General features: G+C 31.0%; 1 non-coding gene across 1 annotated transcript; it reads left to right on the top strand.

Annotated features, from left to right (window-relative positions):
• Window positions 1–1,151: 1,151 nt before the first annotated feature.
• Window positions 1,152–1,223, top strand: TRNAW-CCA. The gene has a single exon. It is a non-coding gene; the product is annotated as a tRNA-Trp (tRNA).
• The last annotated feature ends 16,675 nt before the right edge of the window (window positions 1,224–17,898 follow it).

The raw sequence follows: 17,898 nt of genomic DNA, 5'->3' as shown, positions 1-17,898 counted from the left end.
CTTAAAGAAATGTGACAACTCTATATGCTTTCTGTATGTATTTGGCTTTGATGAAATTACTATTCGTGAAAAGCTTTCATAAAGAAAACAAGTGCAGATTATTACTGTTTGGCCAAAAAATAATGTTACTTTCTATTTTTACAAGCCTATTGATTTTTAACTCTCTTGTTATCGTTAATGTCATAGAATTATAGTCACATGAATATCAAACTAATGTAATTTATCATGGTTATTTAATAAAATAAAATACATGTTCATTAAATATGCAGCACCACTACAAGGGTGTATCGTACGTAGTACTCCAGTTATTTCAAGGCTCTCCTTCATGTTCATTAAATATGGTTAAGTAAAATAAATTCTACATTCAAACACATGGCATGCATGCATTGATTTGATATAAACACTGAATTAAGTTTTTCCCCCTTTTTGCTTGGGTGGTCGCTTCATGAGTCCGGAATTTACAACGACAACAACATAATCAGTGTATTCTCACCTGGGGTAAGGATGGTAAAATGTACGCAGTCCATACCACTACTTTTAAAGACGTAGCGAGGCTGTTTTCGACGTGTAAAAAACAAAATTGGTGCGTTCAATGTCTTTCATTCATTGATCAGGTCTTAATGGTTGTTAAGATCCATGAAAGACATATAGTATGCTAATTTAACATGTTATTATATGATAGTATTCGATATTTTGACCCTCTTAATGGTTGTTACGATCCACGAAGACATATAATATTAGCTCTATTATTTATTATTTCTTAACACGTATGACAAATTAATAATGGACAAATAAAAATGGACAGAGAAAGTACAAAATAAAATTTTGAAAATACTTGACATTGTCTATATTTTTACATATAAAATTCCCTAAACCAAAGTAAAAAGAAAACTCCCATTTAAATATAAGATCTATTTGATACTCTTTCCGTTCACTTTTATTTGTCACTGTTTTGCTTCTCGAAGTCAATCTGTATAAATTTTGATTAATATTTTAAAATATATTTTTTCATCATATTGATATGTGAAGGATTGCAACTTATAACATTTTTCGACCATCTAAATTTTAAATATTAAATTAAATATTTTAGAATTATATATGAAAGACTTTTAAAGTTCAAATATATTCTGAATGCACTTAACATCACCAGGGGATCCGTGGCGCAATGGTAGCGCGTCTGACTCCAGATCAGAAGGTTGCGTGTTCGATTCACGTCGGGTTCAATTCTCAATTCCCCGATCCAATCGGATCCTCTTTTGTTTTTTTTGTTAAACGATTTAAATTTTGCAATCCAATATCCTATCCAATTTAATTATTGGAGTTAAAACATACTTCATTTAGAGTTATTCAACAAAATTCTCATGTGAAATAATTTTAATAATGGATTTTTTCGGGTTTTCTTATCCGGTGACGGGGCAATTTTAATAACGTAATGCATAAAGTGGAGAGTGAAATTAAAGTGAAGTTTAATCAATACATAAGTCACCTCTAAGAGAGTTGGTTTCAATTATTTTTGGTCTACAACTTGAGGAAATAGGTAGATTGGCGATGATGTTGGATGTTATATGAAGCGTGGGTGAAATTCATGGAGACTCGCATTCGAGGTATTAGTAATGGATTTTTCGATTTTCTTATTTAGAGACGGGGCAATTTTAATGACGTAATGCATGAAATGAAGAGTGAAATTAAAGTGAAGTTTAATAGGAAGTCATCGCTAAGAGAGTTGATTTCAAGTATTTTTGGTCTATAATTCAAGGAAATAGGTAGATTGATGATGATGTCGGATATCGAGCGTGGGTGAAATTAATGAAGACTTGCGTTCGAGGTATTGGTAATGGATTTTTTCGATTTTCTTATCCGGTGATGTGACAATTTTAATGGCATAATGCATGAAGTAGAGGGTGAAAGTGAAACTCAACACGTAAGTCATCTCTAAGAAAGTTGATTTCAAGTATTTTTGGTCTACAACTTAAGGATATAGGGAGATTGCCGATGATGTTAGACGTTATATGTAGCGGGTGGGTGAAACTAATTGAGATTTGCGTCTGAAGTAATGTGTGATTAGACTGTGTCGCGAAAAAATTACAGATAAGTTCTACAGAGTGGTGGTTAGATTTACTTTGTTGTATAATAAGTTGATTGTTGGCTAGTAAAAAACGTAAACATTCAAAAGATTAAGGTAGTAGAAATAAGAACACTCAGAATCTTACTCCTTATTTTTACTATTACATTTTTCTCTATTTATCGTACTATTTTATTATCATTATTTTCTTTTAATTTTGCTATGATACACTTTGTTTTTAAGTCGACGATCAACCAATCATAAATAACTATCTCTCTACTTACAAAGATAAGAATTTGTACTTATTATCCCTTGTTGATTTTATTTGTGAGATTTCACTGAAAATATTATTTTTTAATTGCATGTGTTGCCATCACTATGTTATAAATTTATATAATAATTTTCACAAAAATTCCTATTGAAGTTTAAAAAGGAAATTTCCACTAGCCCCCCAAGTACATTGTCCTATTTCATTACCCAAAAAAAAAAAAAAAACTTTGTCCCATTTCACATCAGGTTTATCAAAGGCCTGTCAATAAGTTTTATCCATTTGTCACATTTTCATTTGTTAACTGCACATTATAATTATCAATAGTAGATTTATATTTTTTCATGTTACATACTTTCTCCGTCCCAAATTTTTTAATTTAATTTTTTATTTTACTTTTTTTTTTCATTAATCAAGAACAATTTTTTTTTCATGTTTTACCCTTTTCATTGATTACTTTTTCTTCAAATTAAAATATAAACATAATTTAATGGGAGTACTATGGTAAACTGACCATATTATTAATTATTTTTCTTAATCAGTATGTCATCTCAATTTGAGACGAATAATTTGGGACGGAGAAAGTACAACACATTCATTTAATTAGTTCCTTAAAGCGAGAATTTATGGTATGTTATTGTTATTGTTGATCAATCGATGACAATTTATGATATGATTAATTTGAATTTATATAAAAAAAAAATTGTAACTATTGATGGGTGTTAGCCCCCGGTTCGAGGGTGGGCTCAGGACTCGGGCTCGATTTTGGGTGAAAATCTATCGGCATCCCCCCGACGGGCTGTGGGTGGTCCTGTAGGGAAATTCTGGACATTTTGCAAGTCAAACAGGGAAACAGCACAAACGACCCATCTTTTGCGACTTTCGGTAGGTGGTAGCCCACGGTTCGGGGTAGGCCTAGGTCTCCATGCTGGATCTGGGGCGAAATCCACTAACGGCCTCACGACGGGCTGTGAAGTGGATTTGGGTGGTCTGACGGGGTTGTTGGGGCTTTTGTAATGTATTTTTTTTCAAGTTCTTCATTTAGTGTCGGATATATGTTTTGGGTTTCAATTAACTCGAATTTACATTGAAAATTTTCATTTTGAGAGATGAATAAACTTCCCATTAAAGACGATTTTATATATTCTCAAGGCTCACTCAATACCTTTGATTTGGATCGGAACAAAAAATATTTATCACTTCACTACAAACTTTATTGTCAATATATATAGGATTCGAGGAAATGCCGCACCTCAAAAGATGTGATGCAGATAATCTATCATAATGCAAACATTAGTGATTGTTTAACCAGCTCGAATCCATGATCACACAAAGACAATAATAGATATGTCTTTTTTATGAATAACTACTTAAATTCCATATTACAAATATATTTATTACACACTTGAAAAACTGAGCTTGGGAGAAGAAATACACTTAGGTCTTTTGGTCGAGTGTATTAGAAAACTAATGCATACATTAGTTTAATGTGTATTACTAATAGTTTGTTTGGTATACTTTTGTACCCTATGTATAACTAATGCTTACACTCTATTGTGTATTAAGGTGTGTATTACTAATACCTCAAAATCTATGGTATTAGCAATGCAATGGATCCAATACATGCATTAACATGATTAAAGACACTATTATCCCTCAAAAAAAATTTCACATTCTTTCTAACATATATATGGAGGATATTTCTGTAATTTTTTTTTTTTTTTTAAGAAATTATTAATTCATATTATTTTTAATACATCAAACCAGAAAAACACAAACATAACTAATGCAAGTATAGCTAACACAAACATTACTAATACAAGCATTACTAACACACCATATTTTACATTATTCTTATACACTCTACCAAACGACTCCTTAGCCGCAAGCAATAATTAAGCTGATTATATTCCTTATGGTGGTGTGGTGATACCTGCAAAATTCATAGTAAAACAAAATATTAAATTATTTCTTAGAAATATTTAATATTTTACTGTACAATTACAACAGTTAATATTAGTACTCCCTCCGATGGATATTAGTTGTTCGCTTTTCCTTTTATATGTCTTTTAAAAAGGAATAAATAAGAACGATAGTTTTTTAATCTACTTCTTAAGAAACTCTTTTAAAACATCATAAGCTTGTTTACACTTTTAAAAAAGAATTAACTATAAAGGCAAAATGAGAAATATTTATTAATTATATCTCGATTTTGTAAATTGATATATTTTTATTACCAACTAATATGAAATAGAAGAAATGTTAATTTATATTCGTGAACGTATATTTATAATCCCGAGTCCATCTATGATATATGATAAACACGAGAAACAAAGAGAGATTTAACAAACAGTAGGTGATTTCTTTCTATCTATTCTAATCTTGGCGGATAGAATTACTTGGTACCTGTTGTTGGTGGGAGGTGACAGGTATCCCTTGAAATTAACTAAGGCACGGGGCAAGCTGTAGGTCCGGTAACCAAGGTTATAACAAGGCATAATACATAAACATTACTTTTAGCTTGGTCTCAAATCGCATCTATGACTTCCAAGTTTGAATGTGCACAAGTAAATACTTAAATTTATATAAAGTTGAATAAATTGACACATACGTCTTATGTGACATAATACACTTAAAACGCCACTTAAGACACGAATTAACCGTGTAGGATGCCACATACGATGCATGTGTCTACTTATTCAACTTTATATAAGTATAAGTGTCAACTTGTGTACACCTAATGTTGGAGGGCGTAGATGAAAGTTGGCACGCACACCATGGTTATAAAAAATAAGAGAAGAGAGATTTAACAAACACTAGGTGATTTCTTTTCATCTTTCTAGTCTTGACGGACAAAGTTAGGTGGTATCTATTGCTGGTGGAAGGTGACAGATATCCCGTGAAATTAGTCGAGGGTCGGGCAAGCTGGCCTGAACACCACGATTATAAAAAAAGAGAGAGATTTTACAAACACTAAGTGATTTTTTTCCACCTGTTCTAGTCTTGACAGACAGAGTTACCTGGTACATGCTGCTAGTGGAAAGTGACAGTTATCCCTTGAAATTAGTCGAGGTACGGGCAAACTGGTCCGAACACCATAGCTATTAAAAAAAAGATTCAACAAACACTAGGTGATTTCTTTTCATTTATTCTATCATTGATGAACAAGTTACTTGACATCTCTTGTTGATAGAAGGTAGCAGGTACCTATAAAACTAGCTGAAGTGCAGACAAGCTGACTCGAACATCATGGTTACTAAAACAAAGAGATATTTAACAAACACTAGGTGACTTTTTTTTCATCTTTTTAGCTTTGGCGGATCGAGTTATCCGATACCTATTGCTGGTGGGAAGTAACAAGTATTCTTTGAAATTAATCGAGGTGCGGACAAGCTGGTCCAAACACCACAGTTAAGAATAAAGAGATATTTAACAAATATTAGGTGATATTTTTTTGTATGTTCTAGCCTTGATGGACTGAGTTGCCTGAAAAATATTGCTGATGAGAGACGACAGATATTCCTTGAAATTAATTGAGATGTGAATAAACCGATTCAGACACCACGACTATAAAAGAGAGAGAGGTTTAACTTACTTCCACACTTGTAATTTCGAGGGACTCTATGCCCACAACCTTCAACAACACGAATGGCATATTTAATGTCAATAAGTGCAGCCAATTTTGGAGTAATAACACCACAAACACACTCAATATGTGTCAATCTTATTCTTTCACAACACTTTGGTTAAGGAACTTTGCCATACAAAATAGACTTACAAGCATTTACACCAATTCTTCTCTCTTCTTTACAAGCTCTTTCACTCATTTTAGCACTTGCCAATTTCACTTCAAAGCTATTGATCACCAAAGTTAAGATCACTAGCATAGCCATCAACATAGACCATGGTTTTCCCATTTTCACTTTCCACACAACTATAGAGGCCTAACACCTACCCCTTTTATAGTTGGATTATTTTTTATATGATGATGATGTAAAAGAATTTTTATACTATTACTAGAGGAGCATGACCGTGTCAGTACGGGCCCAACATTAAAATATTTTGATTATGTACGATAATTAGATTTGATAACAATTTCAATTATAAATTATAAAACCTGAATACACAAAATATATTAATTACTTGATAGTATTTTTCACGGAGCCAAATTATTTCACAAAATAATTATGTATAACTTACTTATATAAATAATAAAATTCAATGTATTTTGAAGTTTAGATCTTTAATCATATGACTGAGATTTGCTACATTAAGTATAAAATATAAAATATGAAATTGAAATTGATATATAAGGCTTGGGGTTTGGGCCACAGGTGACAAAAGAGTTTTAAAATGAGGTGTAGGTGACACAAGTCTTAATTATTAGTTGGAGGTGACAATTACTTTATTATGTATTAAGAAAGTTGGAGAAGTTTTAAAATAACCTACAAGTTTTTAAATTTATACTTTGATCCTAATGTATACCTAAAATAACGGGAAACGGAGGAAAAAAAAGGTGTCTTTCTCTCTCTTCTCGTCCATTGTTGTTTTCTCTCTTTTAGTGATTTTTGTTGTTAATTGTTTCTATTTCTCCTACTTTATTCATCATCTTCTGCTTCATTTTCTTCTTGTCGACCATTTGTTGTTGTTGTTGTTGTTGTTGTTGTTGGTACAACGCTACTGCTGCGATCTGACCAATTTCTTAGGTTAAATTTTGTTTACTACATCACTTTCCACTTTGGCATTACTTCATAGGTTACTTTGGTAAGTAAAATTATGATTTTTATTCGTATTTGTCATCTGCGTACACTTTTGTTTTTCCAACAATGGATAGAACCCCGATTATGAATCCAGCACAAGTGCCCATAATTTAAACAGATCAATCATCTAGTGCATCAGTTGAGTACTGTTGCATCGTCGTATTATCTGTTGCATCAGACGTATTATCTGTTGTATCAGGATGTTTATCTGTTGCACCAGACTAATTATCTATTGCATCAGAATATTTATTTGTTGCACCAGACTAATTATCTGTTTCAACGAATGATTAATCCATTTGAAACAACACAAATCAACCCCTATCACAAACCCAACAGATAAATCTTGCTATTGCTACTGGATTCTAAATTATTCCTTTTTACGTCGAATCGTCAAAATATTTATTGAGAAGATAATAGACAGAATGGAAATTAAATATGAATTAAAACTTCAAAGATCAAACATAATTTATTTATTAAACAAATAAAAATACATATAATAGACTAAAAGAAAACTAATAGTCTAATTATTATTATTATTATTATCAACATCATCATTGCCAGCCGGCCAATCTTCAACCGAAAGTAACAAGGCCCTCCTCAGCCTGCGTATCTCGCGGAGCATTCTTGATCTAACTCCTTCCAATTTCCATTGCAAATCACGAAGTTGATTTCGAAGTTCATTCACGGCGTCTTGCATAAAAGCAACGTCCCATACTGGGTCAGCCATAATCTTATCTTCTAGAGTGTAATATGAAAGACGAGATGCAATAAATAAATAGAGTGTGTATTTGAATAAACGATTGAGTAGGGACAGACCTATTTATAGATGATTGAATTTGAATGAGAGGCAAAAAGGCGCGACTATTCACCTCCATACATTAATTAAATTTTTGATTAAATTAAGAAAATAAATATTATGATATAAGTCATGACTTTTCAGATTATTATTATTAATTAGTCTTTCGAAGAATCGTTTTTATTGAGTTGTGGCAACAGATTCTATATCTGTTGCATCAGATAACACATCTGTGACAACAGATGTATTATCTGTTGCAACAAATATAAAATATGTTGCATCAGATAACATATCTGTTGCAACATATAATCTAACCGTTCACCTCCATTTATTAATTATATTTTTTATTAATGTGAAAAGTAATGAATTAATTAAATTAAGAAATACTGTGATAAGTCATGACTTTTCAGATTATTATTATTAATTATTTCTTTTCAAGAACTGCTTTTATTGAATTATGACTCGATATAGGTTGCATCAGATAAATCATCTGTGACAACAGATATATCATCTGTTGCAACCATAGTCAACCGTTGCATCAGATAATTTAATTGTTGCAACATATAATCTACTTTTTTTTAAAAAAAAAATAACTATATCATCATATCATTAATCCAAATTTGCTTACTTTTTTATTTTATAAATAAAAAAAAATACCTTTTCAAATTCCTTAATAAAATAATAATCATTTTATTATATAATAAATAATTTTAAAAATAAATTCAAAAATAAAAATGGTGAAAAGTCACGATCAGTTATTAAAATTGTGGTTATAAATTGTGTTTATTATTTATTTCCTTATTATTTATTTACGAAACATTTTTCATATTGAATAATCGAAACTCCGAGTCATGTCTTTCTCTTTTCACCCTCTTAATAACAACAATAGCCCTTTTTTATTAATAATTGCCAGGTGCAACATATGATCGATCTGTCGTAGCAGATTAACCTCTAACTGTTGACACAAATTGCTGCTCAATCCCTACCACCAACCGTCGACATGTTGAGAACAAGGAATAAACAGAATGATTATTATTAAATAGTAAATAAGAATTAAAAATTCAAAGTCGACAACAAAATGAAATGAATGTTCATAGATTTTTGAATCCCTTGGGTAGATTTGATATACAAAAGGAGGAAAATAATCGCTAAAATAAAAAAACATTACCTAATTATTATTACTACTATTATTATTATTGTCAATCAGACATCTTTCATTCATCCGACAGCCTTGCTCCGAAGTCAGCCAAATATCTCTCTGGAGTTCATCAATCAAATTGCCATTGAAGTTCACGCAAGGACTCGATATGAATATTCTTGTACGAATCTGGATCATCCATATTTGTAAGGAGGGACCTATTTATAAATTATTGTAACTTGGAAAGAAAAGAAAATTGCTTTAAAATAAATCTAACATATGGGTAATCTGTTACAAAATATATTCTTTCTGTTAGATAACTTACAATATACTGGCAATCTTTTTGCAACAGATGTATATATCTGTTTGATTTCTGCAACAGGTTGATCACTGTCGTAATAGATGTCTCCAATTGATTGAAAATATAAGCAGATGTGTCATCTGTTGCAACAAGTTAGTCATCTGTTTATTCAATTTAAGTCATAGATGGGCTAGGAAAAATAAGGTGCGTGCAGATAGATCCACTATCATATGTGTGGGAGTTAAGTATGTATTACTGATAAGGGTACCGGAACAACACACACAAAGTACAATATTTTTGTGAATGCAGTTTTTAACCGATTAGGTATTGATCATTCAAATAAGATCTTGCATTGTACCGTTAAGTTTGATGGGTTCGAAATTGATAAGGCTGAGGACCTCATGAAGATGGTGCAGATACCCTGTTACGAATTATTGACGGTTGGTGCTCAGGTTTATACGTGTTAAGTTTTAAGAAAGGATCAATATTTTTCATCACTGCAGAGAACCAATAGCGATTAGACTTAACTTTAAGTGTGCATTGGACCCTTAGAGGGCCCTCGAAGCCTCAAACTGCATCAAACCAGAATGGAAAACCAATATAGTTATTGTCCTGGCCAAAATTTATATGGTTGGATTGCTCGCTCGGGTTGATGATTATATGCCATAAGGTGCAGTAGGAGAATGCTTTAAAGGGAAAATGGGTTGTTGATGGAAGACTATATCATCTGAGAACTAATTGAAGAAGAGACACAAGGTAGAAAGTAACTTCTAACGAATCTGGCCGATGGAATTATCTTAACAGATGCGAAATCTGAATCAAGTGCAAATATGAAAGTGTATCCGGTAATGTAAGTGTCTCTGAAAGAAAAACAATGCAGATAGACACTTTGCTAGGGAGCTGATGATTGATGATGCCTTGGAAGTGTCTTTCCTTCTCCACTTAGCCACGTTGATCTCTAGTGGAGTGTTTGGATATGAAATCCTCTTTGATGGAATAACACCCCTCTTAGATGTCATTTCCTTTACAGAAGCAGTTAGTGAATTAATAGCATTAATCACTCCATCGTGTTTTGCCTTGCAGTCTTGACATTTGCAAGAAGAACATTCGCTAGATACGGCAAAATTTGGAGAAAAATCTGTATAACCATTATGATCATAATCATTATAGCTTGTTGTTTAAAAAACTGTAAGAGGAGCATCATTAGCCTTACCCTCCAAAATTATTTTTCTTGTGATGGCTGTTGCTCCAAACAATTCTATTTTTATTCCATCAACGACCTTAGGGTCCGATAAGTTTGCACAGATCGTAAAGTAAGAAAAAATGGCATCTTCAACTCTCAGTTGGTCGGAACAAGACACGGATTGACAATCTAAAATAAATCGGTACATATATTAAGAATGATGATGAAATCATTTAGTCATTAATTAAAACAAAAACTTGATTAGAATTGGACTTACTGCTTCCTTGGGGGGATTGAAAAGATCAAGAAATTTTGCATTTTTATCGGTTTTGGCCGACAACCATCTCAGAATTCTTGGACAAGAAACTTCTTCCTGGTAGTTCACCTGTTGTCTCAAATAAGGAATGACTTCAAATGCCCAAGCCTATAACATAATGCCAATAAGTCAAAAACATTATTGAATAAAAAAAATAATGAATCATATCATGATAAAGAAATATTTACCATGAAGGCCCATGAAAAACCATATAAGTTGACTGTTTTTGGCGTTAACGGAGTCAACAAATATTCGACAGTCATTTTGAAGATTTCATAACCCCAAGGATAGCCGTTAAATGCCTCAAGATCCTCAGAGAGATTTATTAAACTGAGGATTATATTGTTGTTAATGTCTCTCGCCCAAAAAACATTATGTACAAACCAATCCAAGCACAATGATTGCTTGTGCTTCTTTGAAAGTCCTTTACCTTTCAATGCTTCAATTAGATTTTTATTTTTGAAGCTTGGACCAACAATGGACACCAGGTCATCACGATCACTCGATATGTGTTTGATTTTATAAAATCAAGAAGCCCGGGATTAAAGGAAGTATTAATTCGCATCGAATTTCAATTTAATTTAGGCAATCTATTAGATTTGGCCATAATTGAAATCAAATTGACCATAATTGTAATGCAATCCGTCAATTGATTTCTAATTTGGTCAAAATTAAATAAATATGGCTAAATTTTAAAACCCAATTGGGGTTATATTTTAAATAACCCCAAAATTCTCAAAAACTCTCATAACTTCTACCTAATTCCACAAAAAAATAATTCCAAATTATTCTACATTGTACTATTTCCCCCAACTTTGTCTTTTCTCAATTTTGAAATTCAAAAGTTGTACTACATTGTATAATTTCCTCCCACATTATCTTCAATTTTAAAATTTCAAAAGCACTCTTTGTTGCTTTTTCTCCCACATTGGTGGATGACAAGAAATAAATCTTCATCCTTTTCTATAAATATTTTTCTCCCACATTGGTGGAAGAGAGGAAAAAAAATTTCATTCTCTACTATAAATACTACCACTACTTTGGTAAAAAGGGGGAAAAAAGGAAAGAAAAAAAAAGAGGCTAGAAAGGTGAAGAACTCCTTTTGAGCAAAATATTTATTTTTATTTAGTAAAAATTTTTTATTAATAGAGTTGGTCGGCTAATCAAAATTTTTGAGTTGCCAGCGACGTTTTTCGGTGGCGGTTGATTCCGACGAAGCTCGTAGTCTCGTTTTGCTGCCCCCCAAAAGGTAAACAAACCTTTTTTTTTTTAGTTTTTATTATCATTTTTTTCTTCATCTTTTTTTATTCTTCGTAGTTCGTAGATATAATTTTGTTTGCTGGGATTGTATGTTGCAGATGACCTTGAAGGCCCTAGGACGTTGTGGTATCGATATTCTAATTATTTTCATGTTCATGATATATAAATGAGCTAGCAATAGTTGTATGTGCCTTTTTTGACTTTATTCTTTGATTATTTTGGATAAAGTTTCAATCTTTGCTTAAAAGATGTATTTATGCTTTGTTTAAACTCATTGTTGTTGGATATATTTGTTTTTAGCATGTAAACTTATTTTCTTTATGTTGAAAAGAATAGTTAATATTGATTGTTCATAAAGAATAGTTAATATTGATTGTTTTGCCTTTTGACCTTATTCTTTGATTATTTTGGATAAAGTTTAGATCTTTATTTGAAAAGACATACTCATGTCTTGTTTATACTCATTATCGGTAGATATATTTGTTTTTAGCATGTAAAGTTATTTTCTTTATGTTGAAAATAATGGTTAATATTGATTGTTTTGCCTTTTGACTTATTCTTTGATTGTCATGTATAAAGTTTTGATCTTTGCTCAAAGGCGAACTAATGCCTTGTTTAAATTTATTGTTGGCCGATATATTTGTTTATGCATGTAATTTTTTTTTTTTATGTTGAAAAAATAGTTACTATTGTTTGTTTCGCCTTAATAAAAAGAGTAATTTATTAAATAAAAAATTTGTCATTTGCTTGTTAATTATTTTAAGGAATCTCCAAAATTTTCGTATAAGAGATGAAGTGATAGCTTTATTTTTCATCCACGATGTTTATTTTTTTATTTTTTTCCTCATGTTTTTAAATTTGTCAAAATGATGAGAAAGTTCGAATTTTTGTGGCTAAATAGAATTATTTAGATATTTTCGAGTCATGCATAGTATGATTGTAAAACGATATTTCACTTTTGAAAATGCTAGCTTTTATTCTACTTTTCTTACTCCCTTTGGATTATTATATGTGCTCTTTGTGAGTGCAAAGATTTGATTCATGTCTCTCTTTTATTCATAATATCAAAAGAGAATCAACGATTTCTTATAAATAAAAATCATAGGTCGTTACACGTTTTTCAATAAGATGTTGGTTGTAATTTATATGTATGAATTTTTGTTAGTGTCGCCTTCATTGAAATTTAAAGATTCTTTTTCTTGAAAAGTTAGTCTTTATTTTCGTTTGTTATATGGATTGGTGTCTATGTTTGTTTAATTCTAGAAATCATGAGTATTTTTCTGGTTGCCTCATCCCTTTACTTTCGCAAGCTTACGTTGTTTGTTTCTCGCATTAATTCATTGAATATGACCTTCTTCCTTTTACCTTTATTCATTCTTAATATGAACATAAATCATGAGGCATGTAAATGAGTGTCTTTGCTTTGTATTTTTTATTTGTTGACTCTCATTCTTGTGCAAGTGTACTTATCATTGGCATTCAAAATTGGTTCTTGATATTTTCTTTTGCTTTGAAATATGTCACTTTTATGCCTTGAACGTATATTAATTTCTTTATCTTTTCTTTGCATGCAAAAAAATGTCTCGAGTCCAAATGGACTCCTCTCCTCTTGCATTTCGTAATGGGTAAATAAGGCTCACCCCTTCGAGTCAAGTTCAAAGTTTAAACCCAAGGTCCACTACATGGCGTGCGGGTTCTAGAAGATAGATGAAGAAGAAAAATGGGTCAAAACTCATTGATGAGGTCACTAATAGACTTGAAAAGTCTCAATTTTTATTATTGTCTTCTTTTTATTTATTCATTTAGTCATTTATTTATTCATTCATTTCGGCCTCGAAGTCAAAGTTGTATTTAATATATGTGGAGCAAGACTCGAGCCAAAGGCTCGAAAAATAGTTTAGGACAGGTGAAATGGGTCGGAAGCCCAACTAGACTAGGACAGGTCTCGTTGATTTGGGCCCAATGGCCTAAATCCTTTACTTTCTCCTCCCTTCCCCTTTTATGTGTTTATTTGTTTATTAATTTTGTTTAGACTTAGCTAAAATCCCTACTAAGTCGCCTAAATCTATTTTACACAAGTCTTTTTAAAAAAATAAAATAAAAAAAAATCAAATCACTATTTCAACAAATTAATCTTTTCAGAAGTTAATCAAAAGATGTTTTCAAACATTCTGGATAACCGCAAGTTAGCGGACGTTTTAGGTGCCTAACACCTTCCTAAAACGTTAATAGGAACCAGTTACTCGGAATCTTCTAAACTTAAAATGATTTTTCTGTTTTGAATCGTTTGAAGTAACTTTCTAAAGGTTTCTTAATTTCTTTTCAAAATTAAGTGGTGACTTTTCTCAAAAAGTCAAAATTTCTCCGCAAAACAACGACAACGAGAAGAAGAAATGTAGAAATACCAGAAATTAGGGTTTTATTAGTCCACATTTCAATACTAGAAGAGTAGTTGGCTCAAGTTCCTCTGTTTCTTCATAATTTTTTACTTGTGAAAAAGGAAATGGGAGGACGAAGAATTCAAAGTTGTTATCACCGGAGAAGTATTCATGTCGATTGACGGTTGAAATTCGAAAAGGAACTCGCCCAACTATCTGTCTCCAGAGGTTGAAGGGAGAAATTTTGCAAAACTGTTGGTTGGGAGAAACTGGAGAGAGAGAGTGGTTGATTAGGATCGAAGAGGGGTGTGGGTTGGGTTGATTTGTATTTTTGAAAAGATTAGAAAGTTTTAAAAATATTAATCAAGTTCACAATTAACGTAATCAAGTTTCTTAATGATGTTTGACCCTATCTGTTGGTCAATGTCACCAATCCTTCATTCAAGACTTAAAAGATCCCTTTCCTTCAATTTTCTTATAAGACTTGACACTTATTATATAAAATAGAGATTAATTCTTGAAAAAGAGTAAAAGTTATATAGTCATTGTATATTACATCACACGTAGATTGCAATTAATAAAACCAAAATTGTATTGTATTAAGCCGACATAAACATCCCTTGCCTTCATTTTCCTCCTCTTTGATTTGTCAACTTGTTCTTTGAAGTTAAATTAAATTAATATTTTAAATTTAAATTTTAAGTGTTTTGAAAATTATATATATAAAAAAAAAACTTCAAGTAACCATCTGTCATATTAATTTAAGTTATTTGACTTTGAGAACACGATAAAATATACTTCTATAAATGTTTTATCGAACTTTGCTTTTGTATATGTTCCTTCCATAGAAACGTAGGAGTCGTTAGTTAGAGTGTATAAAAATAATTTTGAATAGAATGTATTAGTAATGTTTGCATTAGTAATGCTTGTATTAGTAATATTGGTATTATTTATGCTAACATTAGTTTTTTATACACTGTTTGATGTGTTGTATTAGAACTTGCCTTTTCAATCTTGATATATTTAAATAATTTTGTTTGAAAAAAAGAATTGCATATACATTCTAAGATTCATTCGGGATCTAGCACGGGTTCAATATATGTTATTTTTTATCTCAATTTATGTGAAATAAATAGAATTTAGATAATCAATCATATTTTTAAAATGTATTTTAGATAATTTAATCTATTAACTATTATAATTTATAATATTTTTTATCTGATTTTTAAATATTATATATTATTTTTTTTCAAACTTTTATCGCATTGATAGTCAATTGTATTTTAAAAATAATTTAAATTTTTAATTATTGTGATTTATAATACTTTTATTGTATTCCAATTTAAGTGACATTAATATAATTTCGAGAGTCAACCAAATATTTCATATTTTTTAAAAAAATTAAGTTGTTAATTATTGTGATTTATAGTATTTTTACATATTTTTTTAAAATATATAACAGATTAATTTTTTTTTAGGTATTTTAGTTGTAAAATATTGTAATTTATAATTTTTTTATGTAATTTTTGAATAATATATGTTACTCTCCTTGTTCAAAGTTTTGTGTCGTTGATAATCAATTATATTTTTAAATAATTTAAATTTTTAATTATTATAATTTATAACATTTTTTACTCCAATTTAAGTGGTACAATACTTAGAAAGAAATGAGAGTAGATAATCATCTATGGGCCCACCATATTCAATAGGAGTAGCATCCATGACAGAGTGGTAATTTCTAGAAATGGCATGAGTTATAATTTATTGAAAAAGGGTGGACTTTCTTTATAATTGTTGCTACAGTCCAACAGATAAAGCACAAACACATAGTACATATTTAACCAAGGTTACCCTGGATGATGGGTTAATGTCTATTATACCCTTAAACATTTTATTCAATGCCTAGAAACTAACATGTCGAAACTCACATTTCTAATATATAGAAAAGTCACATAATTGATCTTTTATTTTTGTTTACCCACTCGGTGTTTGATATTCGTATTAGAGCCCGACTAATTCTGTTCGCGCACTACAGTTATTCTGGGATGGCTCAAAAATACTTTTCACACTCTATTTTTCACAACTATAGAGTGCTAACACCTATCCCTTTTATAGTTGGATTATTTTTTATACGCTGATGGTGGAAAAGAATTTCTATATTATCACGTCATTTAATTGCTCAAAAATACTTTTCACACTCTATTTTCTACAAAGTTTAAGTTTTGTGGACTATCAGTGTACAAAATATTCTACACTATCAGCTAAACATGATCTGCTATTGCAGATTACATAATCTTCTTTACAAGAACTTTCACTCATTTTAGCACTTGCAAATTTCACTTCAAAACTATTGATCACCAAAGCTAAGACCACTAGCATAGCCATTAACATAGACCATGACTTTCCCATTTTCACTTTCCACTCTTTTCTCCACAACTATAGTGGCCTAACATCAACCCCTTTAATAGTTAAATTATTTTTTATACCATCAAAGAATGTGGTGCAGCGGATGAAGCTGTTCCTTTCTTAACCAGAGGTCTTGGGTCCGAGCCCTGGATATGAAAAAATCCTTGGTAGGGAGCGCTTCCCCCTAAATGTGGCCCTATACGGCGCAGATCCGAATTAGCCGAATTCCAATGCGGGTACCAAACACCGACTGAAAAACCAAAAAAAATATTATTTTTTATACTTTATACTATCAAGTCACATAATTGCTAAAGAGTATTTTCCACAACTATAGAGGTCTAACACCTACACCTTTTATAATTGGATTATTTTTTATACGTTGATGGTGTAGACGAATTTTTATACTCAGAATCCTACCCTTCATTTTTACAATTACGTGTTGCTTTATTTATCTAATTATTTTGCTGTTGTTATTTCCTCTTAATTTTGCTTTGATACACTTTTTGAGTCGAGGATCAATCAATCGCAAACAACTATCTCTCTACCCACAAAGTTTGTACTTACTATTCTCGACAGATTTCACTTGTGAGATTTTAGTGAAAATATTATTCTTTAATTGCATGTGTTGCCATCACTATGTTATAAAATAATGACTTAATACATAAAAATGACTCTAAACTTGACACCAAATTATAACTTTGACCTTAAACTTTGACAGTGCACAAATATGACCTTTAACTATTCAAAACTGCACAAATATGACCTCCAATCCTATATGGTACAACGCGTGTTCAACACACAAAATTGGGCGCGTCCAGCTTAAAATCTAAGGGCATAATACATAAATATGACCTTAAACTTTGACAGTGCACAAATATGACCTTTAACTATTCAAAACTGTACAAATATGACCTTTAAATGACTTTTCACTATTATTTTTTTTATTATTTTTGGCTCAAAGATGAAAATGACATCTAATTTCTTTTGTCATTGCGGAAAAAGAGCAATATTGAAGATTTATTAATTAGGT

The sequence above is a fragment of the Capsicum annuum genome, chromosome 1 (assembly GCF_002878395.1).
Source record: "Capsicum annuum cultivar UCD-10X-F1 chromosome 1, UCD10Xv1.1, whole genome shotgun sequence".
NCBI classification, from domain to species: Eukaryota; Viridiplantae; Streptophyta; class Magnoliopsida; order Solanales; family Solanaceae; genus Capsicum; species Capsicum annuum.
This window is presented reverse-complemented; position numbering and strand designations above follow the sequence as displayed.